Genomic DNA, 17,602 nt, shown 5'->3' with positions numbered 1-17,602 from the left:
AAACAAGGTAAATTGATCAAACAAGGTTAAACCCAAGAACATTTCATCCAACAAAGTTGAAAACACCTTCAAACATGGTTGTCAAACATTGTTCAAAATCTTGTCTCAACATTCATGTCACTTAGATTTAGGTTCATCCTAGTGGTCCATTTTGCAAAGTCATTGTCAAGTACCAAGGTTAGGTTTCACCTAAGTCATACTCCTTTGCATATCAATAAGGGTCATCCATTTGCATGTGTCCTCTTGCGTTAGAGTAATACCATTGTCATACATTTGCATGTGCATATCCTAGGTCCCTTCATTAAGCTTAAGTCATTATCATAACATATTAGGGTCATTTGCATATTAATTGTCCTTTTGCATATAGTGTCAAAGCTAGGTTTTGCCATACTTGAGTAATCCAAATCTTTGGTAAACCCTAAGTCATTGTTAGGAAGTCTAGACCTTGTCAAACTTTTGTCTTTTTGTCATTATTGTCATTTGGTCAAACCTAGCTTAGTATCCAAGCATATAGGGGAGCCTTTGTCATTTGTCCTTTTGTCACTTGGTCCTTTTGTCCTTTGAGGTCTAGACATCATTTCAATTTCCTAAGGGTCTCTCTTTTAGATTTGCATTCAAAAGTTTGTCAAAATCTTGAAAAACAACCAAAAACATAGATTGCATGCTCGTCTATCTAGTTTGCATTTAGTTGCATATCATACATTATCCTTGAAAAATTCCAAAAATATTGCATTTGCATAGTGACATGTCTATTGAAACAAGGTTCCAAGCACCAATGATGCAACAAAGTTTGACGTATCAACCGACAATGCAATCGAATTTTAATCCAAGGCAATCACAATTATATCCAACCCAACAACAAGGCAATATTGGTCAAACTTTTCATGATGATGTAAATGTCCAAATACAAAAACTAGAGGAGAAGCTAGCTCAAGAAAATGAGATATTGGAACAAAAAGTGAAAAACATTGTGAAGAATAGATCACAAATGTCCAAAATGTTTCGAAAACTTCCAGGTCGAAATCCAAATATTGAGCCAATTGATGTAAGATCTCTTCTTGAACGATCAGACATACTAGCTCTCCTCTCCCAAATAGAGATGATGAAACAATTTCAAGAAAAGAGACAACATCAATTTCAACATTATGTGCCTCCACAACAAGAACAAGAAGGTGTTTACTATCAATCAAATTTTCAACCAATACAACCAATGGTTCAACCAATTGTTCAACATATACAACCAATACAATCAATGGTCCAATTTCAACAATATGTCCAACCAACTATACAATGTCAACAAATGGTTCAACCAATGGTGGAATATCAATGTCAACAAATGGTTCAACCAATGGTGGAATATCAATGTCAACAAATACAACCAAACATTTAAAAACAAAGGTTGCAACACACACCAACCCAAGTTTCAAACATGTCAAAACAATTGAACCAAGTCCAATATCAAAACATGACATCAAACCAACACCAACTCCTTGCCAAACAAGTTCAAACTCCAGATGCAATTATGTCAAAACCTTGAAAGAAAGGTGGATTTATTGCAATGCTCTTAAGGAAATTACCAAGTGAGTTCTTTGAGGAAGATCAAAATAATACACTTATGTCTAGCAATGCCTCATCCCCCCACAAACAAATGGACTCTCCAGTGGCATCTATCCCTACACCTCTAGAAGTTTCACAAGAACCTTCTATATTGTCCTCATCAAACAATACACCCAAGGATGCAATTATCCAAGAGCTATCCATAATTGCTTGCCACGATAATCCAATTCATGATGCACATCCTTGTCATGTTTCAGAAATACAAGACCCAGTGCCACCATGCACTTTATTGCCATTACTTGTTTTAGAGGACCCCATTCGAAGTCCTCCTTCCTCATGTTCAAGCATTGATTCCTTGCCAGAATCCATCACAAATGTTCAAAGTGCATTTCCTTCATGCCAAAACATTGATTCCTTGTCAGAATTCTCCATGCATATCCAAAGTCCAACCTCATGTCAAGAGGATAGTTTAGAGCATGAAGAAACGTGTCTTGAAACAGATCAAGATCAAGATCCTGAAACCTTATCATCCCATCCAATTGTTGACCATGATCTCATCTTCCCAGACACTCACAATGATTCCCCTATTCTTGTCCATCCTATCCAAAGTCCTATTGACACTACATTCCCCAAGCAAGATCAAGATATCCCAGTTCATCTAATCCCAAACGATCCTCTTCCATTTCATGAACAAAATGTCCTTTCAAATCCCATTGACATTCCAGATATCCTTTCCATCCTTTATGATGATCCCATTGAAAGTCAAGAGAAAAGCACCTTTAAACAGGATTCCAATGATCTTCCTCCTTGTCAAGATCAAATTATTCCTTCAGATCCTCCACAAGATCCACTTGTTCCTCCATCTCCACATCCTAATCCAGCACATACACTCCAAGATCTCATTCCTTTTGATGATCCCATTATTTCTTCCATTCCATCTCTTGAAGAGCCTGTCATTGAACCATGTCCACTACACAATCCTAGTCCCCCTCATGATCCTAATCCCCCTCATGATTCTAATGTGTCAGTGCAAGATGTTCATGAGCCCTCAACATGCATAATGGGTTCTTCCACTTTGGTGCAATCTGATCCACTTCAAGATCTCATTATTTCTCTCATATCATATCCACCTCATAATGGACTCGCGTCTTCTTCCCAAAGAAAAGAGTATCCTACAAGTAAAGATATTCATAAAGGCAAAGGAGTAGACCTTCATGAGAAAGAACTCCTCCATATCAAAGAAGATCTTAAGGGTCATGTCTACACAACTCACTCTCAAGATGTTGGTATCCCTCCATCAAAATCAAAACATACACCTTCCCCATCATCTCTTCCATCCATCTTAGGTCCTTATATCCCTTCGTCCTCTATGCAAGGTCAGAAAAGGCACACATCCTTGAGTAAATTTCATCAATCCAAAAGAAGTCCATTTCATTCATATTCATCCATGCATTCCTTTCCCCCTCCAAGCAATTTGGATGCCAAGTATAAAAGTCATAAGTATAGAAACCCACATGTATTCAAGGATCAACATGTCCAATATAATCGACATGTCAAAACAAAGAAAAATATGATCTCTAAAGAAAAAAATATATCCAAAAGGCTACAAAGGCCCACTAAGAAAAATAAAGCAAAGTCAAAATATATATGGGTTCCTAAATCCCTTGTGCAAGAAATGCACTCCAAGGAACCACAAAAGCATGAAAAATCAAAAAACATGTGGATCCCTAAGAAGCTCCTTGAAGCACAAAAAGAAACATCCAACTTGGCATCCAAAATTGCTATTCCTCCATCCAAACCTCTCAAATCTATTCCTCCATTACCTTCTTCATCCATTTTGGGCCCTTATGTCCCAAAATCTATAGCCTTTCCTCTATCAAAATCTCAATATCTGAAATACGTCTTTCCTCCATCAGTCCATCACCCCTCAAGGTGTCTGCCAATGTTGATCTTGCCTTCATTTCCATCCACTCAAGCCCAATTCTTCCAATACCCTATCCATTATCCAATGCATATTTTCCATCCTTCGATCCCTTTGATCCCATCCTTTACATAAATCCTTGCCTTAGTTTCATCTCATTTTCCATGTCCTTATCCTACCAACGTCTTTGAGCATACTTTTAAAGGTCATGGTCCATTTTTTTCAAGGCTACTATCCAAACAAAAAGACGCTTGAGCTTAATTCTTCCACCCCCTATCATTTGTCCATCTTCTATTGAAAAAGTCAAAATACAAAAAAAAAAAAAAAGTGAAAAAAAAAAGAAAAAAAAAAGTAAAGCAAAAATAATTCGTCCACTGGTGAAAACCTGGCAAACAGGCGCCTTGGGCAAGTACCGTGATGAAAACCTGGCAAAAAGGCGTCATGCGTAATCTATGAACTTCTTGCATACCGTACTTGGGGGCAAGTTTCCTCCTTCATATCCTATTGCCCTTCATTATCCTATCATACCATGTCATACCCCTGTCATTACCCCTCCATTATCCTATTGTCCCTCATGTCCATTTTCCCTTTCCACCTTTGATCTTGACAAGGCTGAGGATCATCATGAGCATCATGCATCTTGTTTGCAGCTTTTAGTCCATCATAGCTTTTGGTCTTTATCCATTTGCTTATTATAACCTTTCATCCATATTTCCTGTCTTATTGCAACTTTCTGCCACTATCCCTTAGCCAATCCCGACCTTCAGTCCATGTCCCTTATCCATTCTTGGTCTTGCTTATCCTATCCATATCTTATCACTATCCATACACTCTTTTTCATTCCTTGATCTTGATCTGACATAAGGACGCAAAATTTAAACATGGTTTCAAAAACCTCTTGACATGTCCCTCATGCTATGTCACTGCTTTACATTGTCATATCCAGTCTCTTGTCCCATCATGCCATAGCCCTTGAAAATTGCATCCGCATTGTCTCCATAATAAAAGGTCTTTGTCTTCCCTCTATCCACCATCATTTCAGCAAGCCTATTTATTCACTTGTCATATTCCTTTCCTTGCTAGACACTGGGGGCAAAAGATCATAAAAATTGAAAAATGTCCTGAAAAAAGATCATAAAAATTGAAAAATGTCTTGAAAAAAAAATCATAAAAATTGAAAAAATGTCCTAAAAAAAAAATCAAAAAAATCAAAAAATGTCCTGAAAAAAAAAAATCATAAAAATTGAAAAAACGTCCTGAAAAAAACCCCTAAAAAAATCAAATAAAGTCCTGACAAAACGAACAAAAAAATTGTAAAAATCTCGAAAAAGCAAAACAAAAAATAAAAATCCCCTTTATGCATCGACAGCTCACTGAGTATGCATCCAACAACAATTAATCACAACGATGTGCTTTAAGGAAATCATGCATAAACAGATGAACTTTTTCAATCAAACCAGACATTCAAACTGATCAAAATTGTCATATCAATCAAACGTTACCATCAATATCATTTGTCCTTGTCTCTACTATCATGGGTCTTATACAGGGTGTGGTATACTCGAAACTAGACTGTGTCCTGTCTTAGACGGGGTACTGCATGTCCTGAAACCAGACAGCATGATCGTCCTATCAGCACTTTCAACTTTTGACAATGAAGATCAAGATGTTTGTTTGATTTGTTGGAATTTGTGCATCTTATCTTTTTATTGATTTATCTTCAATCATGTTCCTATGTTGCTCGATGATGTCACTGAGTGATTTAGAGTGACCGGGATGGTTCATGGTCCTTTTCTTTTGGTTGTGATTGTTGTTTGTCTGCGATGTGTCTGTCTTACGCAAAGGGATTGCATTATCGCTCTAGCCTTCATTGCCATGTAGCGCCGCATCCATTTTGCCATATCAAATAAAGGTTCTCACCTACTTCTGTGCATTGGTGAAAGCAAGTATTTCTTCATCTCTACCTATCCTCTGTCTAATTTCTGCTTACTAACATTTCTTCGGTCAGTCTTGGCAGTCCGTTTGATCCTATCATTTTCTATCATTCTTATCGATCAATTGGCCTCTTTTCTGCATGTTTCCGGCCAATTCCTCGAGGGGGCATGCATATGTCATTGTTATTGTCTGGGGCATTTTCATATGTCATTGTCAGCGTCCGGGGCATTTTCATTATTGTTCTTTGAAACAATGCTTAAAATCGCATTGTCTCAAAGAGGGGCAAAATGTAGACACCTAAAAATGGTCAACACTTGCGGAAATATACTTTAACATTTGCGCATTGCCTTATTTTAGGTTTCTGCGTAGCATTAACATTTCTCCTATGTCATGCACTTGGTCTTTATCATTTGTGAGCATCGAGTCTTTCTTCTGCATTCTTCATTTGTCTCGCTTTCGAATTTGGTCTTGTCGATAACAATCTTTAATCATGATTTTGGTCGATCTTGTCAATCTCTTATCAACTTGTTAATCTCGTCGTTTTATGATCGATTTGTCATCGATCCTTGTCCTCTTCAATCATGTCAATTTGGTCAATTTGTCATTGATTTTTGTCAACCAATCTCAATCAAATCATTTATCACATTGGTCCTTTGTTAAATTAGAATCATGATCGATATCAATTATCTTCAATCAAGACCTAATTGTCATTCTCGCATTGTTAATTCATCTTCTAGGGTTTCATGATTTAATCATTTAACCTTGTGTGTCATTTCTCTCTTTAGGATTAATAATTTATTTATTTTATCCTAAGTCTTCTTATCACAATTAAATGTTCATTTAATTGGCTAATTATTCCTCTTTGTGAATTAATTAATAAATGAAAGATTATTAATTAATTTACCTAATTTCTATTTTTCATCAATTTCCTAATTCCTAATTTCTTAATTCCTCTTTTTCCTATTTTTCTAATTTCTTAATTCCTAATTTCATTTCCTCCTACTTCTCTCCTAAATTCATGGGAATGACATGTCAATTTGTCATAATTTGTCATAATTGACAATCAATCAATTTTTGACATAGAAGTTGTCATAATTTGTCATAAATTATCAATCAACAAATTTTGCATAGAAAGTGCATAATTTGTCATAATTTGTCATAATTTGTCATATTGACTTGCAATTTCCATTTGAATTGAATCATGCTAATTTGTTCATCTCTCCAATTTGTCTATAAATTGGATGAATTTCTTCAATCAATCCCCTAATCAGAATGAGAATAATCCCCTAATCAGACTATCAAATTTCTAAATCACTTTGTCAAATCACGCTTCGAGTATTCTTGTGTCAATGTCAATCTTGCTTTCACAATTAGGTTTATGCACTTGAAGGTGAGATCTACAATAAAACTATTTGGAGAAGAAAGAAGAACAATGGAGCCGCATGAAGGAAACATTTGGATTTACATCTGGTTTGCATAATCTTTTTGAATGTTTTATCTTTATGTCTCTATTGAGTGTGCTTAGGATAGATTCATTGCAATTGTGCTTTCGTGATTGAGCTAGATGAGTATTTTGATATATGTTTGTGATGATTTCTGATTTCCTATGCTACAGTAATGATAAAGACATGACCCTTAGATGAATGGGGGGATATTTCATTGATGATATCCAACCCCGATGTCTGGAAAGGCCATTGAGAAACCTAACTGTAGAGTTCCTACAAAGGAGCTCGAATCAGATTGTTGTTTTGCTGACATTGAGGGCACTTCTTGACAAAAGAAAATGAATCTTGTTCCATTGTTTTCCAATAGTACCCCATGTGGATTAATTTATGGATCAAAGATTTTCCCCCAAAATGCCTGCCTCCAGAGTCGTAATGGGCCTCTTGAAGGGCAAGGGGGATTTAAGCTTTCATCAAACAACGCAAAAGAAGAACGTTATACAATCTCTTATAAAGAACATTAGATAAGAGAATGTAATGGGCAACTAACTTCCGAATCTGCACATAGGAGATTTTACTAGCATCATAAGAAAATATTTTGGTCTTGAGATAATTGAAAATGTGTGCAAATGATTCTTCTGAATCAATATGGGCACACATGATATTATCAAATTAGGTTTGATCATATATGACCGGAGAGTGAAGGACTTGTACTATGAAGAGGTACTCATCCTGACCAAAGTCTGGACCTACAAGGGAAGCAGTTCTTGTCATTGCATCCTATTGATGATTTTCTCTCTGTGAAAAACTATCGATCGTGTAAGTAGTGAATTGTTTCATTATAGCTAACACTAAATATTTATATTGAGACAATTTCAACTGCTTAACATGATAAGAACTTGTAACCTAGTTTATGATAAGTTCTGAATCTCTATGGATGCAGAGGTTCTTCACACCCATGGCAATTGCGACATGGAGCCCTGCAACCAAGGCTTCATACTCAGTGATTTTGTTGGTACAATGAAATTCCAAATAGAATGAGAGAGGGACTGGCTTTCCTTCAGGTGAAACAAGGACTACACCTGCTCTTGAGCCAGTCTGACACCTCAATCCATCAAAATACATGTCCCACACAGAGTCATGATCAACGACCAACCCATCTTCATCAGGAAAAAGGTCCAAAGTAAGAAAGGATTCCTTTGAGGGGGCATCAACCAACTGATTAGCGATGACCTGCCCTTTGATTGAATTCTAAGTTATGAACTTCAAGTCAAATTGAGAGAGCAATATCACCCACTTGGCCAGCCTTCCTGAGATATTAGACTTTGGGAAGAGATGCTTAAGGATAACATTCTTAGCAATGACCCGCATCTCTACATGAAATATATAATGTCTTAGCTTTTGAGTTGCAAAGAAAAGAGCTAAGCATTTCATTTCTACAGTGGAATACTGGGTTTCATATTCTATCAAAGTACGACTAATGTAATAGACTTCTCTTTCCCAACCTTCATCGTCACGCTGGGCTAACAAGGCTATAGCGTGTGAGACGTGGCATAGATATATAGGAAGAAAGGTCTATTAGACATGGCTAGCATTAGTATAGGAGGATTAGCTAAGTAATCCTAGATAGAATTGAAAGCCTCTTGACATTCTTCATTCCACTTGAAATGGGTATCCTTTTTCAATAGACGAGTAAAGGGGAGAGTACGATAAGCCAATTGCACCAGAAATCGACGAATGGCCTGAATCTTCCCTTGCAGACTACAAAGCTAAGAGATATTCTTAGGTGGAGGCATGTTCACAATAGCATCAATTTTTTCTGTATCTATCTTGATCCCTCAACAGGAGATGATGAATCCTAGAAGTTTTCTGACATCAACACCAAAAAATACATGAGAGGATTCAGTCTCATCTTATACAGCCGAAGCCTTTCAAAGACTAGCTGAAGATTCTAATTATGCATGTTATGTGATAAAGAATTCACCAAGATATCATTGACATAATCTTCTAAGATCTTATGGATAAAATCAGGGAATATCAAGGTCATGGGCCATTGATAGGTTGCTCCTATATTTTTCAACTCAAATGACATGATGACATAATAAGAAGTCCTCCAGGGGGTCGTGAAAGTCATCTTATACTGATCTTTCAGGTTGATACAAATTTGATTGTAACCCAAGAAGTTATCCATGAAATAAAGAAAGGCATAACCCGTGGTTGAGTCCAAGATCATATCAATATTCGGGAGTGGAAAATCATCCTTGAGGGAAGCTTTGTTCACATTTTGAAAGTCAATGTAGATGAGAATTCGACCATCAAGTTTACTTACTAGGACAATGTTTGAGATCCAAGGTGAATAGTTGATGGGACAGATAAATATAGCTCTTAGGAGCTTCTCTATCTTAGTCTTGACTAATAAGGCCACCTTGGGATTCATCTTTAAAATGTTTTGTTTCACCAACTTAGCATCAAGACTAAGCACAATGTTGTGCACTACAATTGGATCATCAATGTCAGACATCTCTTCATAAGACCAAACAAAGATGCCAGGAAATTGATGTAAAAGATCAAAATATTCTTGTAATTCCTTAGGAGATAGCACTTCCCAACCTTGATAGCTTTGTCAGGAGTCTTATCACTCATGATGATGTCAATAGTCTCCCCAGTGAGTGTCGTATAGTCTTATGTGTGAGATGTAGATATTTGTTCATCATTGCGAGTTTAAGGTGCACCCTGTGCAACGGATTCCCCAAAATATGCCTAGGTATTTAGACAGTAAGGGAATCGACACTTGTGATGATGAGAGGGTGGCCCATCATATGCACCTAGAAATTCATTTAAGTATTCTTCTGAAGGAAAAAGGTCCAAGGGAATTTTGTTAGATGACGCATCACTATCAATGAGTTTTGGATGAACAAGCTTGAGAAGAAGGGGATCAATCGAAATAATGTTAGCAGTTAACCATAGTTTCACCTTTCGACCCGTATGATGATATCCCAGTCTAATATTGTGGTGACGGGGTTCAACTTCTAAAGGAATTCAAATACCTTGTCCATTAGGTCCACAACGCTTTCCAACATAGCCAAGCTGAGATATGAGCTTATATCCACAATCATAAATGTTTTGTAATTCTTTGAATGATGGTGGTTTTGTATAGAAAAATATGATTAACATGATAAGCATCACTTGTCTTTATGGATGCATAATCATCTTTTGTAGTCGAGGTCAATGAGATCTTGGCAAAACTTAGATGGACATGATTTACTTTATACTAACCGACATGAGAGTCAATGAAGTCCAAAGAATCCCAATCATTGCCTCAACATACATTCATTTTCGATTGAGAAGATGACTTAACTAGAGAGGAATTATCAGAAATAGAATCCAGAGTTTGCACTTCAGGAAGATCTGCCTTTGGGGATTTTTCTTTCGAAGAATCCTTCTCCTCAGATGATCTCTCTCTCATAACATCTTGCATTTTAATCACTTCTTTCTTCTTTTGTTCCTCTTTTTTGTTGGCTTGATGATGATTGTAATGTATTCATCACTTGTTGTCATTGATGAAACACTCTCTCATACACATATGATTACATTGACTACTAGTGTAACTTCAATTGGTTTACACCGTCAATCAGTATGTTTAAGGTTTATCTCTAACTAGTACTCTATGTCAATTGGTATGTGCTTAAGAGATAACCCGTGGCTACACAAATCGACATCAAAATTAAGATGAAGATGAAGATGGAGATCAAGCGGAAGATTCCAGGACAACGATTCACATGTTTTGTTCCAACTGGTATCTGATTTTGTGATGAGAAACCAGCACCATTTTCTTGGCAGTCATTTTTGTGATGAGTTATGATTACTTCAAATCTGATATTTATTGCAGCAAGAACAAAGATAATCAAAGTAACAACAACACACATAACACCAAGATTTTTGACGTGGAAAAATCGGTTAAGGGAAAAACCACGATGGGAACCTACCCACAATAAGATGATACTCTGAAGCAGTATATGTAAATATTACAATGGGAAATGCACACGCATTCAGGCACATTTTCTAGAGCTTACTGCTCAAAATATAATGACCTAGAAGGGTACAACCCTCAGGGAAGGTTCACTACCTTACAATAACATTCAGACAACAATCCGGTTTAGATGAACTAAAAGAATAACATCTCCAAAATTCCTGATGACAGTTCCGATTAAGCACGATTGTCTTCCTTGCAACACACTCTTCTCTACACTTCACATTGAAAGATAAATTCTCTTGTTCTCACATACACCACTCTCTGATAATATAGACATAGCACCCATACTCAAATTACATGAATATAACACCTATTTATACAATTCATCAACCTTAACTACAAGGTCAGCTCAACCCTTAATACCTAATTAAAAAATTACATCAAATGATACATAAATCAACCACCAGACCAATACAATGCCATAACAACATAGCATGGACCCAAATCAATTTCACCGAACACGCATCACCACCAGAAATCTCACCAAGATCAACTAGAACATGCTACACCACTAAAAAATGTCGCATAACATGAAAAATATCATCGGACCCATAATATCTTCAATAACATGCACAATGATCAATGCGCACCACCAAAAAAAATAGGACATGATTAGGAAACACCAACAAGCACGTTAAAACCATCCGCAATAGCTACACCAATGGCACTTAATCAAATCTCTATCGATTAACACGCTAATACTCAAGAACACTTCAACAATAACAATTGGGACAATAAAGATAACTTGAGGAGCACCAAATCATGAACCATTTGAATTAAATATACACATGAAAATCGCAAACATTCTCCCAAATCTGCAACTCAAGATATAATCATTTTGGAGCACAACAAATCAAACACCGAAACACTGAACACTGAAAAACCAATCTTCATACAAGAATCCATAACTTGATCAAATTACCACATATCAACATGAAATCAAAATTGAATGAAGTATCTCTAGTTGATTCAGCATATCAAATAGATAAACCAACCAGATCAACTCTCTGCAATCACTGGAACACCAAAACAACTCTCTACAACACCGGAACACAGAAATATGTTGACATCAATGACAACAACATATCCTAGTAGCAACAATGTCCAACAATCTCCCCCTTTGGCATTGATGGAAACATATGAATGTGAAAAACAATCAATGCAAAGGAATAAATCAACACCAACAATCTCCCCCTAAGATCATGCACAAAAACTTTCAAGGCAGTTTTTCACATGCTTCTCTCTCCCTTTGACATCAATGCCAAAGACATAAATCATGCATCTCTCCCTGTAAGAAGGAAAATCTATTTCCCTTAGGATAAAATCATGCACTGACTATTCCAGTAGAGAAACAACACCAACTCATCAATATGGATAAGAAGATAAGATTATGAAGTCCACCAGATTGATGCACCTCAATGTATCTAGTTCTCATCAGGAGGGGCAAAGATCCCTAACTTCTCTCTCAGATAAACGAATGTATCTGCAGGCAAAGGTTTAGCAAAAATATCTGTAATATGATCCTTTGTAGATACATACTCTAATTTAACTTCTTCCTCACTGAATTTATCCCTCAAGAAATGATACTTAATTGATATATGCTTTGTTTTAGAATGCAATAATGGATTCTTGGAAATATTAATAGCACTTGGATTGTCATCATATATAACAGTAGGCTCATCATAAACAACTCTAATATCCTTCAACATCCGCTTCATCCAAACTACCTGAGTACAATTGCTAGTAGCAACAATGTATTCAACTTCTGCAGTAGATAGAGAAATAACATCTTCCTTCTTACTTGCCCATGAAACCAACTTCTTCCCAAAAAAGAAATCTCCATCGACAATTCTCTTCCAGTCATCATCATCACCTACTCAATTAGCATCAGTATAAGCACATAACATGAAATCATCATTATTTGGATACCACATACCATAATCAACTATCCCCTTCAAGTATTTGAAAATCCTCTTCCTAGGAGTAACATGACTTTCTTTAGGATTAGCTTGGAATCTTGCACAAAGACAAATAACATGCATAATATCTGGTCTAGTTTGAGTCAAGTACAATAGTCCACCAACCGTAGATCTATACAAGGCCTGATTAACTTTTAGAGATTCAACTTACATCTAGTCACCATAGGAGTTCCAATAGGTTTTGAGTCATCCAACCCAAACTTCTTCAACGATTCCTTCAAATATTTAGATTGAGAAATAAAAATACCTTTAGCAGTCTATGTAATCTATAATTCTAAGAATAATTTCATCTCACCTATCATATACATCTCAAACTCCTTTTGCATATCATCAACAAACTTCATACTCAAATCATATCTTCTCCAAAAATAATGTCATCAACAAAAACTTCAACAATCAGAATGTTTTCATTATCAACCTTAAAGTATAAATTATTGTAAGCAATACCTTTACAAAATCCCAACTCTATCATTTGAATACCTATCCAATCTATCATACCAGGCTCTATGGGCTTGTTTAAGTCCATACAATATTTTTTTCAAACTGTATACCATGTCTCCTTCATCTGATAATAAAAATCCATCTGGTTGCTCAATGTAGACTTCCTCTTCAATATCACCATTCAAAAAGTCTGACTTGACATCCATCTGATATACCTTGAAGTTCTTATAAGAAACATATGCAAGAAGTAATCTAACAACTTCAATTCTAGCTACCAGAGAAAAAGTTTCCTCATAATCAATTCCTTCCATCTGTGAACATCCTTTACATACCAATCTTGCTTTGTTTCTAACAACTTCATCGAATTCATTCAATTATTCCTGAATACCTATTTTGTACCAATCACATTCTTGTCTTTAGGTCTCAGAACAAGTTCCCATGTGTTATTCTTCTCAATCCGATTCAAATCTTCTTCCATATCTCTTATCCAATTCTCATCTTTACAAGCTTCAACAACATCTTTAGGTTCAATCTTGGAAATCAAACATATTTTATCAACATCAATCCTTCTCCTTGTCATCACACCTTTATTTTTATCACCAATGATCTATTTTTTTGAATGATTTAATCTCACATACCTCAAAGTCTTTTGATTGTTCTGATTCTCAGGCTCTTGAACTTCTTTACCAGCAATAGTTAATATCCAGATTAACTCTCTATTGGAACATTCTGCTTTAAGCTCTCAATCTGCACTTGCTTTGAAATAATATACTGATTATCAAACTCATATCCGCATGCTCTGATCTTTTGTCAATGACATTCATCAACCTTCATATTTTCACTTTCCACTATCTTCTTTAAAAACTTATTGTAACATTGGTAGGCCTTTCTCTTAGTAGAATAACCCAAGAATATTCCTTCATAACATCTTGCACCAAAATTTCCTATATCCTCATCTATTCTGATATAACATTTTCTTCCAAAAACTCTAAAATATCTAACTATAGTAACATGACCAAACCATAACTCATAAGGAGTCTTGCCGGAATAACCTTTTATATGCACCTGGTTGAATGTGTATACAAAAATGCTAACAAATTCCCTCCAACAGGTCTTTACAACATCTCCTTCAATCAACATAGTCACTGTTGGCATTTTTGATGATTATGTTGTGATTGTCATTGATGGACACACACTTGCTATGAGATCACTTTTTGAATGTATAAATTATGCTCAACCGGTATTTGTTCCAAACCGGTATTATGTTGTAGTCTTTAGACTATCGGTGTTTTGCAGAAAGTGTTTACCAATCTCAAGTGGCATGAAGATCTCAAGCGGCATGAAGACCTCAAGCGGTTCAAGGATCTCAAGCGGAATGAAGCAAAGGAACTAAAAGCGGTAGTTATCATTTTCCCAGTCTTCATTTTTCTCAAACCGGTAATCTATTTAATAGATAAACCAGTATTACTCCGAGTTACCAACCGGTAATCGGTAAAGTTGTATAAATTGGTAATAATTTGTGATGAGTTACCAACCGGTATATTTTTGTGATGAGTTACCATCCACCAACACTTTGATGGTGATTTTCAGCCGTGTTACCAAATGTGTCTAGATACAATGAACCTAGGAACTTGCAATGTAATCCTATTGGACCGACATGAAATTAGAATCCTTTTAAGGACATCATGTCTAGGGTTTTAGAATGTGTAGTTGTTAGGGTTTTTGGTGGTTGATGGGTTCTTTTATGTGTGATCTTAACAGAGAAGATCAAGTCAGTGTGCTGTAACAGAGTGTGGATTTACTGAAGACTGAAGTAATGCTGAAATGCATTAGCAATGAGCTACCATGGATCTAATCAAGCAGATCGTACCATTTTCTAGATCATTCACTTGTTGATTACTCACATCTTTGACAAGTCAGAAACCCTTAACCGGGTATGCCCAGAAAAGCCTTTGTAAATCCTCTAACAAGGTGATTCACATCTGTGGATCTGAAATCCTCTCACAAGGTAGTCTTTAATCGGACTTATCTCCTAACAGAGATTGAGATTCCTAACAGGATCTATTCTAGTAAAGAAAATTGTATGACCTTAACCGGTCTGACCTTAACTGGTTTGGTTACTATTCTACAGATAGTTACTTGTGAGTTTCATCTCACCGTGGTTTTTCCCATTTGGGTTTCCACGTCAAAATCTCTTGTGTTATTGTGATTTTTCTTCTGTGGGTGAATGCCTTACTTGTTGTTTGCTTTGCATTTGTGTTAACCATTTTGTTAGTTAAACTGTTATACTGGTTTGCTGCTAGACTGATAAAGTGTTTGAGTTCAGTATTTTTTGGTATACTAATTCACCCCCCCTCTTAGTATTCATCAATTGGTATCAGACCCAACCTTTCTATAAGTCTAACCACTTGGAAATAGATATGGGGGAATACACTATGAGGGAACTTACTCATCGGCTCACTCAGACTGAGCAAGCCTACGATGAACTTAAAGTCAAATATAAGGCCTCTTAGGCAAAAAAGAAGAGAGCATGCTGAAAAACTGATGGAGCTAACTGAAAATAGTTCTTCTGATGAAGCAGACATGGAAGCCCTAGTTCAAGAAGTTCAAAAACCGAATGAGTCCAATGCCAACCTAAGAAGGGAACTTGAAGGACTAACTATCAGAATGTGTCAAGAGCTTGAGAACCGGAGGAAAGCTGAAGATCTGGTAAAAGACAAAGATCATGAGATCTCCAAGCTGAAGCAAGAGATCAGTGCACTTACTGCTCATCTTCATGAAAATAAAATGGAAAAGGAAGAAATGCAAGGTGAACTACACATGGCTATTTCTGAGAATGCAACCTTAAAGGAATCCAATGCTGCTATTACCAAAGAACTTACTGAGTCAAAGGAAATACTTGCCAAATTCAATAAGAGAACTGTCAAGCTAGAGCAGAAGCTTGAATCAGATAAATTGGTAAAAAATACCAATGGGCTTGGTTTCTCTGATTATGAGGAAGGTGAAACCTCTGGAACAAAAGATGGAGCATCAAAGAAATAACCGACACCAAAGGATAAAGGTAAGGAAAAGTTCAAACCTGTTTGCTTTAATTGTCTCAAGGAAGGACACATTGCTAATGTATGTAGAAGTAAGGCTTACAATAATTTTCCTTATTTTCTAAACGATAAGCCTAGACCCAATAGATTCAATGGTAATTGTTATGCATGCAACAAGTTTGGGCATAGAGCATTTGAATGCAGGTCTATCATGCACAACACCGAAAGGTATCCTCAAAGGAGTCAAGAAGTTTTTTATGAATCCTCTGGGAACCAGAACCCAAACCGGTTTAATACCTATAATCATCAGTCAGGAAGCAGTGGCTTTCAAGTGGCAACCGGATGGAGAGCAAGCTGTTTGATCTGTCATGGTAGTGGTCACACTGCTACAACATGCAAAAGGAAGAAAGGTCACATGAACAATGGACCTTGGAGAGAACTTGGAATGATTTGCTATCATTGCAAGAAACCGGGTCATACATCAAGATTCTATAGAATGAGAAAGAATATATCGAATGATATACTAGTCACTCCGGAAGGAAAGATAGATGTAGAAATTATTCAAGCGGATATGAAGAAAACCTGGAAGAAGAAGCCAGAAGAAGTGATTCAAGAAGAACCGGTCTCTGCACCTAGTGTGGAAGTCACTGAACCATCAAACTAAGCATCCCAAAAGCTTAGGGGGAGCAAATGGTGAGATGTTACAAACCCCCCATTTACATCGGTAAAAGACCTTAATCGGTATGTGATACCTGTCAACTGGCAGAAGACCGGAAATGGTAAAAGGCAAATTAGGATTTACGCCCTAATAGTGGAGCATTTATTATGGTAGGTGAAGAAGTTGTTTAAAAGAGTTTTTTAAGTCATTTTTCACTTATCAGTTCTCTAGCAAAGAAGTTTTTAAGTACTAAGCGACGAAAAGCGATTTGGATTATGACACGAAGAATTTTCAAAACCTTGAAGAAGAATCAGAAGCTAATATCAATCGGTCAAGTGTAGAACACAAAGCGGCATTTCAACAACCGAAGGAGTGTGTGGTGAAGAATAATTTACAAGCCCTAAATTTTGATTTACGAAGGTATTTTTCAAATTGCTCTGTTTATCATGGCTTCTGCATCACACTCTAGCTCTAGTGCACCTGTTGATTAGTAGACTTCATCCAAAGGAAGGTAAAATATAATGCCCTATCTCAAATACCCACTGGTGTTATAGTGGAGGAAGGTATTTCAGACTTTATTGATTGTAAAATTGAAGAT

Source organism: Cryptomeria japonica, chromosome 9 (assembly GCF_030272615.1).
Source record: "Cryptomeria japonica chromosome 9, Sugi_1.0, whole genome shotgun sequence".
NCBI classification, from domain to species: domain Eukaryota; kingdom Viridiplantae; phylum Streptophyta; class Pinopsida; order Cupressales; family Cupressaceae; genus Cryptomeria; species Cryptomeria japonica.
Note: the sequence above shows the minus strand (reverse complement) of the source record.